Source organism: Scyliorhinus torazame, chromosome 9 (assembly GCF_047496885.1).
Source record: "Scyliorhinus torazame isolate Kashiwa2021f chromosome 9, sScyTor2.1, whole genome shotgun sequence".
Taxonomy (NCBI): domain Eukaryota; kingdom Metazoa; phylum Chordata; class Chondrichthyes; order Carcharhiniformes; family Scyliorhinidae; genus Scyliorhinus; species Scyliorhinus torazame.
In genome coordinates, this window is record NC_092715.1 from 181912702 (window position 1) to 181932989 (window position 20288).

Sequence of the window (20288 nt, forward strand, 5' to 3'; positions counted from 1 at the left end):
GTGCTCCCCATACCACAATCTATTAATAGTTGTGGGTCAGGTGAACTCCATGATACACTTTGGTGATCTCTAAACCCTGGACCATAACAAATTGGGGGCTCAAGGGGGATAAAAGTCTATCCATTGGATTGGCTTAGTGAACTTAAAGGCAGTGAGGGGTGAGCATGTTGTAGTTGCTTTTCAGGTGTGGTATTTCAGTTTAAGTAGGGAGTGTGTTGTGGACAATGGCTCTTTCAGAGGCTCTGAACCTGAGGGGCACAAATATCCTGGGGGGGGAGATTTGTTAGTGCTCTTTGGGGGGGCTTAAACTAATGCAGCAGGGGCATGGGAACCTGGATTGTAGTTTTAGGGTAAGGGAGAATGAGAGTATAGAGGTCAGGAGCACAGATTTGACGTCGCAGGAGGGGGCCAGTGTTCAGGTAGGTGGTTTGAAGTGTGTCTACTTCAATGCCAGGAGTATACGAAACAAGGTAGGGGAACTGGCAGCATGGGTTGGTACCTGGGACTTCGATGTTGTGGCCATTTCGGAGACATGGATAGAGCAGGGACAGGAATGGATGTTGCAGGTTCCGGGGTTTAGGTGTTTTAGTAAGCTCAGAGAAGGAGGCAAAAGAGGGGGAGGTGTGGCGCTGCTAGTCAAGAGCAGTATTACGGTGGCGGAGAGGATGCTAGATGGGGACTCTTCTTCCGAGGTAGTATGGGCTGAAGTTAGAAACAGGAAAGGAGAGGTCACCCTGTTGGGAGTTTTTTATAGGCCTCCTAATAGTTCTAGGGATGTAGAGGAAAGGATGGCGAAGATGATTCTGGATATGAGCGAAAGTAACAGGGTAGTTATTATGGGAGACTTTAACTTTCCAAATATTGACTGGAAAAGATATAGTTCGAGTACAATAGATGGGTCGTTTTTTGTACAGTGTGTGCAGGAGGGTTTCCTGAAACAATATGCTGACAGGCCAACAAGAGGCGAGGCCACGTTGGATTTGGTTTTGGGTAATGAACCAGACCAGGTGTTGGATTTGGAGGTAGGAGAGCACTTTGGGGACAGTGACCACAATTCGGTGACGTTTACGTTAATGATGGAAAGGGATAAGTATACACCGCAGGGCAAGAGTTATAGCTGGGGGAAGGGCAATTATGATGCCATTAGACGTGACTTGGGGGGGATAAGGTGGAGAAGTAGGCTGCAAGTGTTGGGCACACTGGATAAGTGGAGCTTGTTCAAGGATCAGCTACTGCGTGTTCTTGATATGTATGTACCGGTCAGGCAGGGAGGAAGGCGTAGAGCGAGGGAACCGTGGTTTACCAAAGAAGTGGAATCTCTTGTTAAGAGGAAGAAGGAGGCCTATGTGAAGATGAGGTGTGAAGTTTCAGTTGGGGCGATGGATAGTTATAAGGTAGTGAGGAAGGATCTAAAGAGAGAGCTAAGACGAGCAAGGAGGGGACATGAGAAGTATTTGGCAGGTAGGATCAAGGAAAACCCAAAAGCTTTCTATAGGTATGTCAGGAATAAGCGAATGACTAGGGAAAGAGTAGGACCAGTCAAGGACAGGGATGGGAAATTGTGTGTGGAGTCTGAAGAGATAGGCGAGATATTAAATGAATATTTTTCGTCAGTATTCACTCAGGAAAAAGATAATGTTGTGGAGGAGAATGCTGAGCCCCAGGCTAATAGAATAGATGGCATTAAGGAACGTAGGGAAGAGGTGTTGGCAATTCTGGACAGGCTGAAAATAGATAAGTCCCCGGGACCTGATGGGATTTATCCTAGGATTCTCTGGGAGGCCAGGGAAGAGATTGCTGGACGTTTGGCTTTGATTTATATGTCATCATTGGCTACAGGAATAGTGCCAGAGGACTGGAGGACAGCAAATGTGGTCCCTTTGTTCAAAAAGGGGAGCAGAGACAACCCCGGCAACTATAGACCGGTGAGCCTCACGTCTGTAGTGGGTAAAGTCTTGGAGGGGATTATAAGAGACAAGATTTATCATCATCTAGATAGGAATAATATGATCAGGGATAGTCAGCATGGCTTTGTGAAGGGTAGGTCATGCCTCACAAACCTTATTGAGTTCTTTGAGAAGGTGACTGAACAGGTAGATGAGGGTAGAGCAGTTGATGTGGCGTATATGGATTTCAGCAAAGCGTTTGATAAGGTTCCCCACGGTAGGCTATTGCAAAAAATACGGAGGCTGGGGATTGAGGGTGATTTAGAGATGTGGATCAGAAATTGGCTAGCTGAAAGAAGACAGAGGGTGGTGGTTGATGGGAAATGTTCAGAATGGAGTACAGTCACAAGTGGAGTACCACAAGGATCTGTTCTGGGGCCGTTGCTGTTTGTCATTTTTATCAATGACCTAGAGGAAGGCGCAGAAGGGTGGGTGAGTAAATTTGCAGACGATACTAAAGTCGGTGGTGTTGTCGATAGTGTGGAAGGATGTAGCAGGTTACAGAGGGATATAGATAAGCTGCAGAGCTGGGCTGAGAGGTGGCAAATGGAGCTTAATGTAGAGAAGTGTGAGGTGATTCACTTTGGAAGGAATAACAGGAATGCGGAATATTTGGCTAATGGTAAAGTTCTTGAAAGTGTGGATGAGCAGAGGGATCTAGGTGTCCATGTACATAGATCCCTGAAAGTTGCCACCCAGGTTGATAGGGTTGTGAAGAAGGCCTATGGAGTGTTGGCCTTTATTGGTAGAGGGATTGAGTTCCGGAGTCGGGAGGTCATGTTGCAGCTGTACAGAACTCTGGTACGGACGCATTTGGAGTATTGCGTACAGTTCTGGTCACCGCATTATAGGAAGGACGTGGAGGCTTTGGAGCGGGTGCAGAGGAGATTTACCAGGATGTTGCCTGGTATGGAGCGAAAATCTTATGAGGAAAGGCTGATGGACTTGAGGTTGTTTTCGTTGGAGAGAAGAAGGTTAAGAGGAGACTTAATAGAGGCATACAAAATGATCAGGGGGTTGGATAGGGTGGACAGTGAGAGCCTTCTCCCGCGGATGGATATGGCTGGCACGAGGGGACATAACTTTAAACTGAGGGGTAATAGATATAGGACAAAGGTCAGAGGTAGGTTCTTTACGCAAAGAGTAGTGAGGCCGTGGAATGCCCTACCTGCTACAGTAGTGAACTCGCCAACATTGAGGGCATTTAAAAGTTTATTGGATAAACATATGGATGATAATGGCATAGTGTAGGTTAGATGGCTTTTGTTTCGGTGCAACATCGTGGGCCGAAGGGCCTGTACTGCGCTGTATTGTTCTATGTTCTATGTTCTATGAAGTTTTTGGGGGTGGAGACGGTCACACGCAGCACCTTACGGACAGAGACTAAAAGCAGACTGTTAGATTTGGCAAAAACATTGCAGTTAACATTACCTGATAAAATGCGAAAAGTTGAGGTAATTATGGCGGTGGCTAAGCATTTAAAGTTGCCTGAGATGCTGTTTGACTCTTTGGAAATGGCAAAAATTCAGTTACAAATTAAACAAATGGAACATGAGAAAGAATTAAAGCAGCTTGATTACAAAAGAGATAGAGAGGAAAAAGAAAAAAAGAGAGAAGAAATGAAAACAGAAGGAATAGCCCTAGCAGAACAAAAAGAAAGAGAAAGGGAGATACAGTTCAGGGAAAAAGAAACAGAGAGAGAAAGAGAGAGAGAGAGAGAGGAAAAAGAAAGAGAGAGAGAAAAAGAGAGAGAGGAAAAAGAAAGTGGGAGAGAGTTTGAACTTCGGAAAATGGCCATGAAACATGACAGTCAGTTAAAATTGGCGGATTTAAAAGGAAATGTACAGTTTGAGGATAGTGATGAGGATAGTGAGAAAGAGCGTCAAAGTCGAAGGCTTGTTGGGGATCTATTTAAACATGTACAAGCATTGCCAAAGTTTGACGAGAAGGAGGTAGAAGCCTTTTTCATTTCATTTGACAAGGTGGCTATTCAAATGAAATGGCCACAGGACATGTGGGTATTACTGATTCAAACAAAGCTGGTAGGTAGGGCTAGTGAAGTGTTTGCATCACTATTGGAGGAGGTATCTGGGACGTATGAGGAGGTGAAAAAATCCATCTTAGGTTTCTAGGGATAGAAACTGGAGACATGAGAAATACTAAAGTGGTAGAGGCAAAGGTGATCTAATGGGAAATAATAAGGGGAGTGTACCTCAGACTAAAAAACAAATCCAGGATGGTGGAAGAGGCATGAAAAGTTTCAAATGTTTTCACTGTAATAAACTAGGCCATGTAAAGTCACAGTGTTGGTGGTTGAAGGAAAGCACTGGGAAGGCTGATGTGATGAAACAGCATAAGCCAGTGGGGTTTGTTAAAGTGGTAAAGGAAAGCCCAAGTGAAGCGAAGGAGGTGCAAAAGATTGTACAGCCTGATCAAGAGGTGATTGATAATAAGGTGCCAGATCCCTCTACAGAATTTACTTGTGTGGGTAAAGTTTACTCATGTGTATCAGGAGAAGCAGATAAAGAAGTCACAATTTTAAGAGATACGGGAGCTAGTCAATCTTTAATGGTAAGAGATGAGGCTATGTAGATTGGGAAGAATATTGCCAGAAAAGGTGGCAATATGTGGAATTCAGGGTGACAGGAGTAGTGTTCCATTATATAAGGTAAGGTTGGAAAGTCCAGTGAAGAGTGGTGAAGTGATAGTAAGAGTAATAGAGAAACTATCTTGTCCAGGAATACAGTTTATCTTGGGTAATGATATAGCTGGATCGCAGGTGGGAGTGATGCCTACTGTGGTTGATAAGCCAGTGGACAATCAGACAACTGAAGTGTTGAAGGACAAATATCCTGGGATTTTTCCGGATTATCATAGAATTATGTAGTAACAAGGTCGCAAAGTCACAGTTAAGACAAGAGGAGAAATCAAAGAGTGAAAATGAAGTTGAAGTTCAATTATCAGAAACGATTTTTGATCAGATGGTTGAAAAAGATGGTGACAACAAAAAGATGTAGAAATAAAACGGATGTATCAGAAAACATATACGGAAGAGGAATCTGAATGTATACCAGAGTGTTATTACCATAGAAGTGATGTCTTGATGAGAAAATGGAGACCTTTACATATGCAGGCTGATGAAAAGTGGGCAGAAGTTCATCAAGTAGTATTGTCGGTAGGGTATAGAAAGGAGGTGTTGGGAGTTGCACATGAGGTACCAGTGGGAGGTCATTTGGGAATCAGGAAAACTCAAGCTAAAATACAGAAACATTTTTATTGGCCTAGTCTACATAAAGATGTAGTTAAATTTTGTCAATCATGTCACACATGTCAAGTGATAGGGAAACCTCAAGCAGTGATAAAACCAGCGTCCTTAATACCCATTCCAGCATTTGAGGAACTTTTTACAAGGGTCCTAATTGATTGCGTAGGACCGCTTCCTAAAACAAAACGTGGGAATCAATATCTTTTGACAATAATGGGATGGGTCTACTAGGTTTCCAGAGGCCATTCCAGTATGTAATATTACAGCTAAAAAGATTGTGGAGGAGTTACTTAAATGTTTTATTAGATATGGACTACCCACAGAAATACAATCGGATCAAGGATCAAATTTTACCTCAAGGTTATTCAAAGAAGTTATGGATAGCTTAGGAATAAAACTATTTAAATCAACTGCTGTGGAAGGGAAGTTAATGAGTTACCAATTTAGAAGCATGCTGGGAATATTGACTATATTTTAACACTGCTTTTGAGCAAAAATAAGTAGGTCAAGTAATGTAAACTAAATACTGCTTAGTATGTTTTATTCGGCCTTATTATGATATTAAGTTGTTCTTCCGAAGGACAACAAAATGCATACTCAAATTGATTTTAAACCAAGGGCAAAACATTCATATTTCCTCTTGCATATGTTCCCAAGCTTTATCTCTTCAAAGTTGTTTATTTCACACTATAAATATAATGGTTTTCGACTGCATAACTCAGAGTGCAGTGCGCTAGCTTATGCAGCTGGAACACTCTCTCTCCACAAATATATTTGTGTCAATAAATTTCCTTAAATCGAACCTCGAGGAATTTGTCTTTATTAAGATTTCCACGACAACTGCGTACCATCCAGAATCGCAGGGAGCGTTAGAAAGGTGGCATCAGACATTAAAGACAATGTTGAGGGCTTATTGTCATGATTATCCAGAGAATTGGAATAAAGGAATTCCATTTGTATTGTTTGCAAGTAGGGATGCACCTAAAGAGTCAACCAAATTCAGTCTTTTTGAACTAATTTTTGGTCATGAGGTAAGAGGACCACTTAAATTGATTAAGGAAAAATTGCTGAGTGAGAAATCGGAAATTACATTATTGGATTTCATGTCAAATTTTAGGGAACGATTAAATAGAGCAGGTGAATTGGCTGGACAACATTTGAAAGTTGCACAAAATATGATGAAACAGGTAGCGGACAAGAAATCCAAAGTTCGTAGTTTTGCCAGTGGGGATAAAGTTTTAGTATTGTTACCAGTGGTAGGTGAACCTTTAAAAGCAAGGTTTGTGGACCTTATCAAATCGAAAGGAAATTAAGTCAGATGAATTATGTGGTAAAAACACCAGATAGAAGGAAGACTCACCGGGTGTGTCATGTGAATATGTTTAAAAGGTACTTTGAAAGGGAAGGAGAGAAAAAGGAGGAGGTTTTAATGATTCTAACTCAAAGTGACGAACCAAATCCAGACGACTGGGAATTTGACATACCTCAAATTAAATTGGAAAATGAGGATGTTCTTAAAAATTGGGACAAATTGTTGAGTTGCCTTCCAGATGAAAAACGGACTGACCTGAAAGAGTTATTGATATCACATGGGCAAGTTTGTAGAGATAAATTGGGAAGTACTAAAATGGCTCTACATGATGTAGATGTGGGAAATGCTGTTCAGAACAGATCTAGAAATTCAAGACTGGGCATCCATGAGGTGCTGTGGGCCATCAGCAGCAGCAGAATTGTACTCAACCATAATTGTAACCTCATAACCCAGCATATCTCCCACTCCACCATTAACACCAAGCCAGGGGATCAACCTTGGTTCAATGAAAAGTGCAGATGGCCATGCCTGAATCAGCACCAGGCATACCCCAAAATGAGGTGGGAACCTGGTGAAGCTACGACACAGGACTATCTATATGCCAAACAATGTAAGCAACATGTGACATACAGAGCTAAGTGATCCCATAACTAACGAATCAAATCTAAGTTTTGCAGTCCTGCCCCATCCAGCCACAAATGGTGGTGGACAATTAAACAACTCACTAGGAGGCTCCACAAATATCCCCATCCTCTATGATGGAGGAGCCCAGTACTCCTGTGAAAAAGACAAGGCTGAAGCATTCGCAATCATCTCATTTACTTCGCAATAATCTGCTCACTGACACTCAGTTTGAGTTCCGTCAAGGTCACTCAGCTCCTGACCTCATTACAGCCTTGACTCAAACATGGACAAAGGAGCTGAACTCCAGAGATGAGGCAGCATTTGATCGAGTATGACATCAAGGAGCTCTAGCTAAAACTGGAGTCAATGGGAATCAGGAGGGAAAACTCTCCACTTGTTGGTATTATAACTAGCACAAAGGAAGATGGTTGTGGTTGTCGGAGGTCAGTCATCTCAGTCCCGGGAGGGGGTGGCTTGGTGGTGCAATGGTTAGCAGTGCTGCCTCATGGCGCCGAGGACACAGGTTTGATCCTGGCCCTTGGTCACTGTCCCTGTGGAGTTTGCACATTCGCCCCGTGTCTGCGTGGGTCTCGCCCCCGCAACCCAAAGATGTGCAGGGTAACTGGATAGAACACGTTAAATTGCTCCTTAATTAGAAATGTTTTTTTTAAATAAATTTAGAGTACCTAATTCATTTTTTCCAATTAAGGGGCAATTTTAGCATGGCCAATCCACCTGACCTGCACATTTTTGGATTGTGGGGGCGAAACCCACGCAAACACAGGGAGAATGTGCAAACTCCACACGGACAGTGACCCAGAGCCGGGATCGAACCTGGGACCTCGGCACCATGAGGCAGCAGGGCTAACCCACTGCGCCACCATGCTGCCCCTGGAAATGTTTTTTTTTTTTAAATCTCAGTCCCAGGACATCACTGCAGGAGTTCTTCTGTGTAGTGTTTTAGGCCCAATCATCGTCAGCTGCTTCATCATTGATCTTCCTTCCAACATAAGGTCACATTATGGGGATATTCGCTGATGATTGCACAATGTTCAGCATCATTCCCAACTCCTCAGACACTGAAGTAGTCCACTTGCAAATGCACAAGACCTGGACAATATCTCGGCTTGGACTGACAAGTGGCAAGTTACATTCGCACCACAGTACCAGGCAACGATCTTCTCCAATAAGAGAGAAACTATCGCCCCATGACACTGAATTACTTTACCATCATGAATCCCCACTATCAATATCCTGGGGGTCACCATTGACCAGAAATTGTACTGAACTAGCCATGTAAATAATATGGCTACATGAGCAGTTCAGAAGCTAGTAACTCACTCCAGACTTCCCAAAGCCTGTCCACCACTTAGAAGGCAAAAGTCAGGAGTGTGATGGAATGCTCCCCACTTCTCTGGATGAGTGCAGCTCCAATAAGTCTCAACAAGCTCGGCACCATCCAAGTCAAAGCATCCAGCTTTATTGCTCCTCCTTCCACAAGCATTCACTCCCTCCACCACTGGCACACAGTAGCAGCCATGTGTACCATCTACAAGATTCACAGCAGAAACTCACCAACTATCCTTTAGCAGTACCTTCCAAACCCACGATCACTACCGTCTAGAAGGACAAGGGCAGCAGCTACCTGGGAACATCACTGCCTGGAAGTTCCCCTCCAAATCGTTCACCATCCTGACTTAAAAATATATCACCGCTCCTTCACTGTCGCTGGGTCAAAATCCTGCAACTCCCTCCTTAATAGCACAGTGGGTTTACCTACACCATATGCACTGCAACGGTTCAAGAAGGCATCCCGACCCGGGTCTCTCACTGTGTGGAGTTTGCACATTCTCTCCATGTCTGTGTGGAGCTCACCCCCACAACCCAAAAAAATGTGCGGGTTGGCCACACAAAATTGCCCCTTCATTGGAAAAACAAAGAACTGGGTACTCTAAATTTAAAAAAGAAACAATAGGTCAGTACAATTGGTGATATCACACAGGTTCAACGTCCATTACATGTGGCTGGGTGCGAGTGAAATTAGTGCCACCACAGTGGAATCACTGGACACGTTTTCTCAGAAGTCTTTATAAGGGATTAGACACCCATGCATTCTTTTCACTCTTCGCCTGTCCCACTTCTGCCCACTGGTACCCTTCCTCAGTTCCCCACACTGGACAATACCAATCAGAACTCACCCTTGCTGAGCGCAGGTCAGTGAACGTTTTCCAGCTTTGCGTCCACGTGCACCGGACCAGATTGTGCCCACTGATGTCAGGTGCCAGCTCTGCCCAAGCGTATTTGGTGACGGGGGGTGGCCTCCTCTTTCCATTCCCCAGCATCTAAATGTCCCTCCTGGAAGTCACCGCCTCCACTGGGACTCACAGATACTCAGCTCAAAATCTGGGTGCTTGCTCGCCACCTGAAGTGCCCTCTCGCCTGGAGTGACGTCCTGGAGCTGCTATCGCCATACTGCAGACCTCCCTCTGCCTGCTCTGATGTCTTCAGTGGTCTCCAGCAGCCGCCTTAAACCTCCCGCCAGGCTGCCATTGGACTCAGCACTCGCAACGTTTGTGCTGGCATTGCAGACCCTAGTCCAACGTGTTTCATGCCGGCCGGCATTTAAGTGGCCAGCCAGCGTAATATTGTGTTCTTTGATTGATCTCAGGGAAAGTTGGAAAACGTGGCCATTTCCAGTCCCACCCACCTTGTGTCCACGTCACGCATAAAATTCTTGACCTGGGGTATCATAAAATCGCTACACTGCAGAAGGAGGCCATTCGGCCCATCAAGTCACCACCGACCCTCTGAAAGAGCATCCTACCGAGGCCATTCCCCCACCCTGTGCCCCATAACCCCAACTAATCTGCACATCCCTTGACACTAAGAGACAATTTAGCATGTCCAATTCACCTAACCTGCACATCTTTGGACTGTGGGGGGGAAACCGGAGCAGCCGGAGGAAACCCACGCACACACGGGGAGATCATGCAAATTCCACACAGTCACCCAAGGCCAGAATTGAACCCAGGTCCCTGGCGCTGTGAGGCAGCTGTGCTAACCACTGTGCCACCCATTTCCTCTTTTTCAAAATACTGCCACCATGATCTTTTATTATCCAGGTGAGGGAGCAGATGGGGCCTTAGTTTAATATTTCACTGGAATGAGAGCCCTTGCTAACAATGCAGCCATTCCCTCAGTACTGGCCAGGAGTGTCTGACTTAACTTTTGTACTCAAGTCCGATTGGCTCTGAGGTGTGCCACATCAGACACCTGAACATGATGGAAAATAGCAGAAGTTAGTGTAAACCAACTGTGCTCAGGCAGTTCTGACAAGAGATAGAAATGTATTTCCTGTTACAGCCACAACATCTCCAGTTGAAACAATATAAGAAACATGAAATACATTTTACCGACAATGACTGCTGGCACAATCTTTGGGAAATGGAGCTGTCTGTCAATTCTCAGCATGATCAAAATCAATTTTCAGCTGCACAGCACGATGCTGCAGCGGACTGCCATTCAGCACTTTCAGGCAGTGACAAGGACTTCAGATTCAGCACTCCTGAAGCAACGTGCACGGCCTTTGTCCCTGCATCGACATTAAGTGAGTTTATTTTTCAGCGCCAGGGTATGTTCTGGAGCATCAGTACTAAGTCTTTTGAAGAGATAAAATAATTATTGATACAGAATAAAATGTTAATGCTCCTTTATTAGACTCCAGCAATGTAATTACAGCGAGCGCTGCATTTCTCTGTTCATAGGTTGAAGCCCTTAAGGAAGCCAATCCATAACCTTGTCAGTTGTCAGCCAATTTTCTGAGGTTAGTGTTAAACTGACAAAATGCTTTTTGTGTTCACTGATGAAAGAGGCATTGCATTATTCAAATAAGAGCTAAAGAGGGAAATCACAATTTATACAATTGCTGTACTTAACTCAGTATTTTAATTGCAGTACTTTTGAGATGATTTGATTACATGTCTGCATTTTCTTCTGGCAGATATTCCGCCCCCACATAGAAAAACTTCCTTGTTGACTGATCCAAAAACTGTCACCAGTATAAAAAGAATAACTAATGTGAGAAGAAGCTGATCGCTGATGATGCCTAAAGCATAAAGAAAATAAGAAGGTATTTAAGTGGCTGAAGATTCCTTAAACATGATGGTTTTATAAAACTGTGGTTAGCAGTTGTGATATAATTCATGTAGTCATGATTGGCTGACCACTTCCCTTAAGATAGTGATATTGCAAAAAGGGCATTGACATGTAAAAAGTAGCCATGATGTGGAGATGCCGGCCGGCGTTGGAGTGGGGTAGGCACAGTAAGAAGTCTTACACCACCAGTTTAAACTCCAACAGGTTTGTTTTGAATCACTAGCTTTTGGAGCACATCTCCTTCTTCAGGTGAATGAAGAGGTACGTTCCACAAACACATATATAAACAAAGCCAATGATGCAAGATGAAACTTTGAATGCAAGTCTTTGCAGGTAATTAAGTCTTTCCAGGTCCAGATGGTGCAACTAGAGAGGGATAATCGCAGGTTAAAGGGGTGTGAATTGGCTCAGCCAGGATTGTTAGTAGGATTTCGCAAGCTCAGGCCAGATGGTGGGGGGTGAATGTAATGAGACATGAATCCAAGGTCCCGGTTGAGGCCGTACTCATGCGTGCAGAACTTGTGTTTGTGGAACCCACTTCTTCATTCACCTGAGGAAGGAGCAGCGTTCCGAAAGCTAGTGATTCAAAACAAACCCGTTGGACTTTAACCTGGTGTTGTAAGACTTCTTACTGTGCACACTTAGAAACCTTTTTGTTAAATCACGTCTATTGATTTTTGAGAACCCCATAGCACAGTGTTATTCAAACTTTTTTTCCGGGGACCCATTTTTACCAGCCGGCCAAACTTCGGGATCCAACCCGGCCAACCTTTGCGACCCACGCCGGCCAACCTTCGCGACCCACGCCGGCTGACCTTTGCGACCCACGCCGGCTGACCTGAGCGACCCACCATTTTCTCTTACCTTGTTTGCTGCTGATAAAAATGGAGGAAATGGTTTTGGGTCCCTTTGGCCCTCGTACATGTTCCTCCAATGGAACCTGTTGGATGAAGGTGAAGCCTTCCGGTGTCGGAAAGTATGGAGTCTCCATCTGTCCAAAGTTCTGCATTTTTTTCCATAACATTTGATGAAATAACCCCCCCCCCGCCCCCGAATTTGTAAAAAAAAAAAAAAAATTAAATGAATAAAATAAATGAATAAAACCCTCCCTGAACTTGTAAAAAAAAATGAATAAAATAAATGAAAAAAATATAAAATAAATGAATAAACCCCCCCCGAACTTGTTAAAAAAAAATGAATAAAATAAATGAAAAAAATAAAAATTAAATGAATAAAATAAATGAATAAAATGAATTTAAAAAACCCAAACTTGTAAAACAAAAAGCTGCGACCATTTAAAAAAATAGCGGCCGCACTGCGCATGCGCGCCGATGATCGTGTGTGCATGCACAATGCGGCCAAATTTTTTTTACATGTTCGCGGCCATTTTAAAGGCCGCTTGCAGCCGGCGTTTTTAAAAGTCGGCTGCTGCGTGGGGATTTGCGCTATCGGGAGCGCTGCGAACGACGGCTCCGCGACCCTATCGACACCCGCCTGCGACCCACCCGCGGGTCACGCCCCCGAGTTTGAAAAACACTGCCATAGCACCCGTTCCTACAGTCTGAAAAATAATGATTCACCACTACTGTCTCCTGTCACTCAACCAACTTAATGTCCATGCTGCCACTGTTTCCTTTCTTTCGTGAACTTTGTTGGTAAGCCCATATTGTGGCACTTTATTCAAAGCCTTTTGAAAACCCATGTACACCAAATCAATCACATTACCCTCATCAACCCTCTTTGTTACCTCATCAAAAAACTCAATCAAGTTAGTTAAGCATGATTTTCCCTGAAAAATTTACATGATTTGCTTTCCTTAACTAATTCACATTTATTCAAGTGACTGTTAAGCCAGTCATTTCCAAAAATGTCTTTACTTCATGTACTCATTGTATATTAAATTTGGTGGTATGTTCAGATTCCCTGAAGAGGCTTTTGTGTCCCCAAATTTCAAAGGTCAATGAAGACAGAGAAGTGAAAGGTCTGTTTATTTATAGTTGCACCTGAGAGAAGGCAAGCAGATTAGTTAAAAATCAGAGAGCAACTGACAGCGAAATGACTTTAAAATCTTATGACAAGGCTCTTTGCAAGAAAGGTTGAAAGATGATTTCATTCAATCTGATGGCAGAGGAAAATATTAAAGAGCTGTGGGGAGAATTCCTCGTTCCAGTTCTGCAGGAGACAAACATATATAATCTCGAGATTCTGGGCGCGATTCAGCGACCATGGCAGGTGAATCCCGAGAGAGCCCCACTGGCCGTGATCCAGATCTGTTTACATACCCGGATGCCAGATTCACCCAGGAGTCAATGTCACGAGACCATGTCAGGGTGCCGTTTAGCACTGGTCTACACAAACTTCAACCCCAGGGGTCTCGCATGGCACTAGAAACCCCTAGGTAGCCACAGGCAGGGTAGGGTGGTAATCTTGCATGCCCCCAGCATCCGGGCACTTTCGCACTGCCAACCTGGTACCCTTGCAGTGCCACTCTGACATGTCCAGGGCGCCAGGGGTACTGCCGGGCTGCCAGACTGGCAGTGCCAAGGTTCCCGGTTGGCACAGCCAGGGGTTAGGCACGGAGTGGTGGTGGGTGTGTGTGTGGCTTGCCAATTGGAGAGGGGGTTCCCAGGGGCTTCAACAAGGTTGGGGTAAGGGGGTGTTGCCAGAATGTGGGGGTGGGGTCCTGAAAGGGGGTGGGGTGGAAGATTGGGGCTGCTGGACAAACTAGCACCCCAATCTGGAAACAGCCGTTCCTGCTGGTGGGCCGAACGCGTGAGCAGGATACCTCTGTGGCCTTGGCGGGAAAAAGTCTCCGAGGCCCGAAAAATGGCAAAAGTGTCATTGAATAACGGGGTGATTCTCGGTGCTGCAGCCGCCAAGGAACACCCCACCAACTGCACCCAAAAGCGGACTTAAACATTTGTCCTCTGAATCGCCTAATCTCACCATATGATTCAGCAATTCACATAAAACTATGTTTTCAGTATTTTATGGGACATTAATCCTTTTCTAATAATGTGCTAACATGCTAAAATAGCAAAATATGGTTAAATTAAATAACCATCCAAATTAATCCGAATAGAAGGAATGAGGCCAGGCAAGACCAGATTTTAGAGTGATCCTCAAAGAACAGTTGTCGGTGAAATGGGTTTTCAGAAAAATATGTTCCTGTTGTACCTTTCAAACCTTTTAAAATTGAATTATAAATTTAGCTATTTATAGGCACAATTCAAGAACAGAGGATGGGATAAATGGTATGATTCAGGACCCTTATTGCTTGATAAAACAGGAGCACATTTCAGGAATTCAAGCACTGAAATTAATACTCCCACTGCACAGCTCACACATCTTTCTATTCATTAGGTTTCAATGATAACTGTAAAATGTATTCCACAGGTAGGTAGATTTGTGTAATCAAACAATCTACAGAATACTGAATTTACATTACTTAGGCCATTGGAGGGAAGCAGCTGACATGTTTGAATAATGCAGTTTGCAGTAATAGAAATATTTCCTCTTTTTCCTTCCTCACGATCTGTTGCCAGGACTCAATTCCACAAGAACTCACTGCATCCCACTTTTCAATACCAGGACGATGATTTTAACTTTCCATTGTGCCATCGAATGGTGGTTACATATATGGGTTGATGTTGTTGTGGTGTTGCATGGTCCCTTTAAGAATTGAGTCACGTGACAGTCCGTGATGTCATCGGCTACTTCACGGGATTAGAGTCAGTTTTTTTTTTTAATTGAGAGTACCCAATTATTTTTTTTGCAATTAAGGGGCAATTTAGTGTGGCCAATCCACCTACCCTGCACACTTTGGGTTGTGGGGTTGAGATCCACGCGGACAGGGGGAGAATATGCAAACTCCACACGGACAGTGACCCAGGGCCGGGATTCGAACCCGGGTCCTCAGCCCCGCAGTCCAATGCTATCCACTGTGCCACATGCCACCCTTAGAATCAGTCTTGACCTATCCTTTTGTATAATGAACAACCATCGAATAAACCTCTGTTGATTATTGCATTCAGCACACATATTTCAGCATTTCCTCTCTTGTATAATGCAAGTACAATACTCAGCAAGTATAATTAAACTGGTGACGAGGAAAAGATTACAGAAAAAAACAAATTTTGAAGTGAAAAGAAAATTGAATTCGTCAACAGTCAGCGTTGAGGCAGATCAACAGTGGGTCAGCGATTGCACTTCACACATAAAACCCTGCAACTAGCACGGAACCGGTAATGTTTTGGGTGCAAATTCAAAGGGAAGTTCTTTTTCTGAATTTAAACCGGCACCTGAGAGTCCAGGCTGCGGAACTCACCACATGCAATAGAGTAGGACACAGGTAGAAGGGGCAAAGAAAAAAAATTGGGCATTGCTAGCTGATAAATTGATATAAAGAAAGTTGTGAGAGCAATCCTATATCGCTGAAAAATGGAGGGAAACTGGAAATCATATGCACAGAGATTCCACTATTATATCCTGGTCAATAAACTTTTAGCAAATATTCAGGCCCCTGTTTTTCTTAGTACAATTGGAAGCAAATCTTTTAATTTGCTCAGACAGTTGGTCCAAAACATATCAAGATTAGTTCTCAAGAATATTAGAAGAACTTTAGGCATCAAAGACATTAATTACCACAAATAAGTTTTGATTTCACTGAAGGAATCAGTTAGAGGGGGAAAGCATTGCACAGTTCGCTGCGACCCTCAAGTGCCTCGTAAGGTTTTGTGAATTTGGTGACTCACTTGATGACACCGTTAGAGGTCGCTTAGTTTGTGGGTTGAGAGAGGAGGCCATTCAAAGAAAGTTAATAATGGAACAAAATCTAAGTTTAAAAAGAGCATTAGGTATTGCCATTGCAATGGTTCTTGCTGCTCAAGACATTTCCCAGCTCGGAGCAGGCACAAGGATCCATATATTGGATGCTCGTCCAGAAAATGTGTACATAGAAACAGTTATGTCATTGCTGTGCAAAAACAGACCAATGTTAGAATGCCGAAAAAAATAAGAATAACAACAATAAAAAATACATCACATGGTTCTGGTGAGGAACTGAGCCAATGTAGTATCTGTACAAGATGAATCACATGGGTTCTGGGCAATTCAGAAACACAATGGACAACCTGTAAAAATGAAGGTCGATGAACAGAAACTGATTTGCCTACCATTGAAGCCAACAGATGCCATTGTGAGGATCTACACTGAGGAAATAGTCCCTCTAAGAAGATGCATCACAGTCAAGGTAGAGTGGGCGAACTGCAGAGCTGCCACTTCATGTGGTCTGAGGAAGTTTTCCAACTCTCTTTGGGTGTTCTTGGCTGGAAAGGATAAAATTAAACTAGAGTGCAGTAAATAGCCTAGTTAATTCAAAGACAGGTGTACAGACCATCCCAGAAAAATACAGCAGTGTATTCGAGGACACACTGGGGTCAATAAAAGGAGTACAAGTGTTGTTAAAGATGAAGAAAAATATATAGCCGCAGTGTCTCCTGGCTTGAGCTGTACCCTACGCTAAACATCCAAACGTAGAATCTAAATTAATAAGATTTGTGGATACATGAGTCTGAGAACCCATCGCTACCAGTGAATGGTCAAATCCTTATGGTGCCTGAAATGAAGCAAGGTGGAACAATTCGCATCTGCGGAGATTTTAAAATGGCCATCAGTCCAGTTCTATGCATGGATCAATCCCCGCTACCATTGATAAAGGATTTGTTTGCTGGCCTAGCTGGTGGACAGACGTTCAACAAGATCGACCTATCATAGGTCTAGCTGCAAATGAATGTTGCAGCTGAATCTCAACACCTGTTCACCATTAATACACATAAAGGCCTTTTCCATTACAAGAGGTTATCTTTCGGAATAATGTCAGCACCTTCATAGTCAATGGACAAGATCCTTAGTGGTTTACAGGGGCAACAGTGTTACCTTGATGATATAGTAATTGCTGGTAGCAATGAACAAGAACACTAATTTAACTTAGAAGACACACTGAAACACCTTGAGGTGCATGCAGCGGAATTCTCCATTGGTGAGATCTTTGGGTCTGTCGGCAGCATACGCATGCCCGTAGGTTTCCCGACGGCATTAGGTGGCCACAATGACAAACAAGAATGGAGAATCCCGCTGCCAACGGGGCCATGTCGGAAAATATGGCTGTGGGACCGGAGAATCCTGCCCATGGTCTTTGTGTGAGGAAAGATAAGTGCGATTTCTTTCAAACATCAGTCCAATATCTGGGCCTTATAATTGATAGTAAGGGGGTTACACAAGGCACCAAAGAAGATGGGAGCTATAATGGAGGCTCCACGATAAACAAATGTGACACAGATAAGATCATTCCTCGGGTCATTTAACCGACTGTGGGAAATTGGGCCCAAATTTAGCAACCCTACTCAAACTGATACAAACCTTATTGTGCATGAAACAAACTTGACAATAGGCATCAGAATGCGAAAAACCACACCAGTCAGCTCAACAAGCACTGAAGAAATTGAAGTGTTGCTATATTTGAACCCTGTTACCATTACAAATTGCATTTGCTACTTCACCGTACAGTGTTAGAACGGTGGTGTCACATATACTACCATCAAGGGAAGAAAGACCAGGGGCAGGATTCTCCATTGGCCGATGCTGGAATCGGGTAATGTGATTGGGCGGAGAAAAGGTTCCGACATCAAAATCGCGGCAGGAGCCGATTTGACACCAAATTGCAATTCTCCATCACACAGGCTGGGGTCGGGGGGAGATTGACTGGGGAACAGGTTGAGTGGCCGGGTGACCCCCCCCCTACGTGACTGAGATGGTGCACATTCACGGACTGCCATTACCGGGGTCTGCAAGGCAGCCACCTTGCTGCGCACCCACTGACCACCCACCTTGGACCCTGGTTTTGCAGACTGACACCAGCCATATGAGTGACCCCACTCCACCCTCCGCGATCCCCCCTCAACCCGGCCGCCACCTGGCGGCAGCCCACCCAGGGCAACACCCACATTAGCTCTTACCGGGCAGGGGCTGTGGAGCATACCCCTGACAAGAGCAGTGCCAGCCGATTGTGCCCCTGGTATCAGGAGCAGGCGCCAGGGTCAGAGGCCCTCATGGTGCCAGCCATTGACGGGGCCAAGGATGCGGGGATGGGGAGGGGACATGTGGGGGCAGAGCCCGCAGTGCTTACTGGGGCCACCATGTAGCCCGTTGGACCTGGTTGGGCATGGGAGTGGGCACCATGCAAACATGTCGGCCTTTCAACCCCTGCAGAGAATGGATATTGGAATTCAACCAGCAATGGTGGCCTTCCTGCTAGTCGCTGCAGCCCTGGGGGATGCCCTGCGACTTTAAGGGCTGGCGCTCCTCGAGGAGGAGGAAGCTGAAGCAGTGGAGTGTGCAGCAGCGAGGCGTGCCGCAAAGGAACAGGTGGCAGCCGCCCAGAATGGAGAGCCGGCCGCCCAATAGGCCGAGGAGGTGCCAAGGAGGCGGTGCATGTTGCCTTGTGTCCACTGGCACCGCCTGTCATTCAAGGATCTGCTGGACCGAGCATGCTGCCGAAGAGTCTGGCTCAGCAGGGAGATAGTACAACATATCTGCCAGATGATGGCACACCTGGCACCGCAGGGATATGAGGGAGGACAACCGCTCCCGGTGCCCGTCAAGGTACTGATCGCTCAGAACTTGTTTTTTGAATAAATGTTTTAATGAGTTTTTAAGCATACAAAACCAATATGAATATGAACTAACAATAGGAGTTAAACAAGAGAATATGAGGAGTGAAATTAGAACTATTTACACATAGATCGGTTTTGACGATTTACATAAATGCATAACAGTTTCCCCTTTTCTTTTATTCCTTCCTTACAGTGTTTGCTGTGGTGATTGTGGTCTCCTGCATTTCACTTCCCACCGGTTTTCCCTTTGCTTTTCTTCCTTTGGTTCAGGTTGTTGTTGCCCCTGCCCCTCCCTCCCCCCGTATCTCCTGGTTCTTTTGATGGTCTTGGTTGAGTTCCTTGTTACCCTGACCCATCTCCACCCCCCGCCCCCCCCCCCCCTTCCTTATTGTGTCATGGCTACCCCCTCCTAATCTTTGGCTTCCTACTTGTTGGCTACAAACAGATCTTGGAACAACCAAGTGAATGGCTCCCACGTTTTGTGGAAGAGTTCTTCCGACCCTTGGATAGTGAATTTAATTTTCTCCATTTGAAGAAATTCCAACAGGTAGGATAGTCAGTCTGCAGCTTTGGGTGGTGCGCTGACCACCAGCCGAGTAGGATACTCTGGCAGGCGATTAGGGAGGCAAAGGCAAGGGCGTTGCCGCCCCCCCCCCCTCTCCCTATGAAGAGATCTGGATGTTCCTGATACCCCGAAGACTGCCACTCTCAGGCTTGGCTCCACCCTCATCCCCACCACTTTGGACTTGCCTCAAAGAAGGCTGTCCAGAACCCAGCAAGTCTGGGGCAAGACCAGAACACGTGGGTGTGGTTGGCTGGGCCTCCTTGGCACCATCCGTATCTGAACCTCCAGAAAGAACCTACTCATTCGGGTTCTTGTTAAGTGGGCCCTGTGAACTACTTTTAGCTGAATTTGGCTTAGCCTTGCGCATGTGGAGATGGAGTTGACCCTGTGCAGTGCTTCGCTCCAGAGTCCCCACCCTTTTTCAAACTCCAAGTCCTCCTCCCCCTTCGCCCTTGTCTTATCCAGTTGGGTGTTGGCCCCGCCTTAGCAGTCACCCGTACATGTCACCACAGTTTCCTTTCCCTAAGATGTCATCCAGCAAGTCGTCTATGAAAAAATGAAATGAAAATCGCTTATTGTCACAAGTAGGCTTCAAATGAAGTTACTGTGAAAAGTCCCTTGTTGCCACATTCCGGGGCCTGTTCAGGGAGGCTGGTACGGGAATTGAACCGTGCTGCTAGCCTGCCTTGGTCTGCTTTAAAAGCCAGCGATTTAGCCCAGTGTGCTAAACCAGCCTCTCTAGCAGTGA

The 20288-nt window shown here is 44.9% G+C and overlaps 1 long non-coding RNA gene across 1 annotated transcript in view; it reads left to right on the forward strand.

The window, feature by feature from the left end:
* The first annotated feature begins 10689 nt into the window (after window positions 1–10689).
* Window positions 10690–20288, forward strand: part of LOC140430048 (uncharacterized) — a 121251-nt gene continuing 111652 nt past the window's right edge. Inside the window, exons 1-3 of the long non-coding RNA XR_011949298.1 lie at window positions 10690–10754; window positions 10912–10970; window positions 11148–11276. This is a non-coding gene — a long non-coding RNA (uncharacterized lncRNA). The remainder of the gene's footprint in view (window positions 10755–10911; window positions 10971–11147; window positions 11277–20288) is intronic.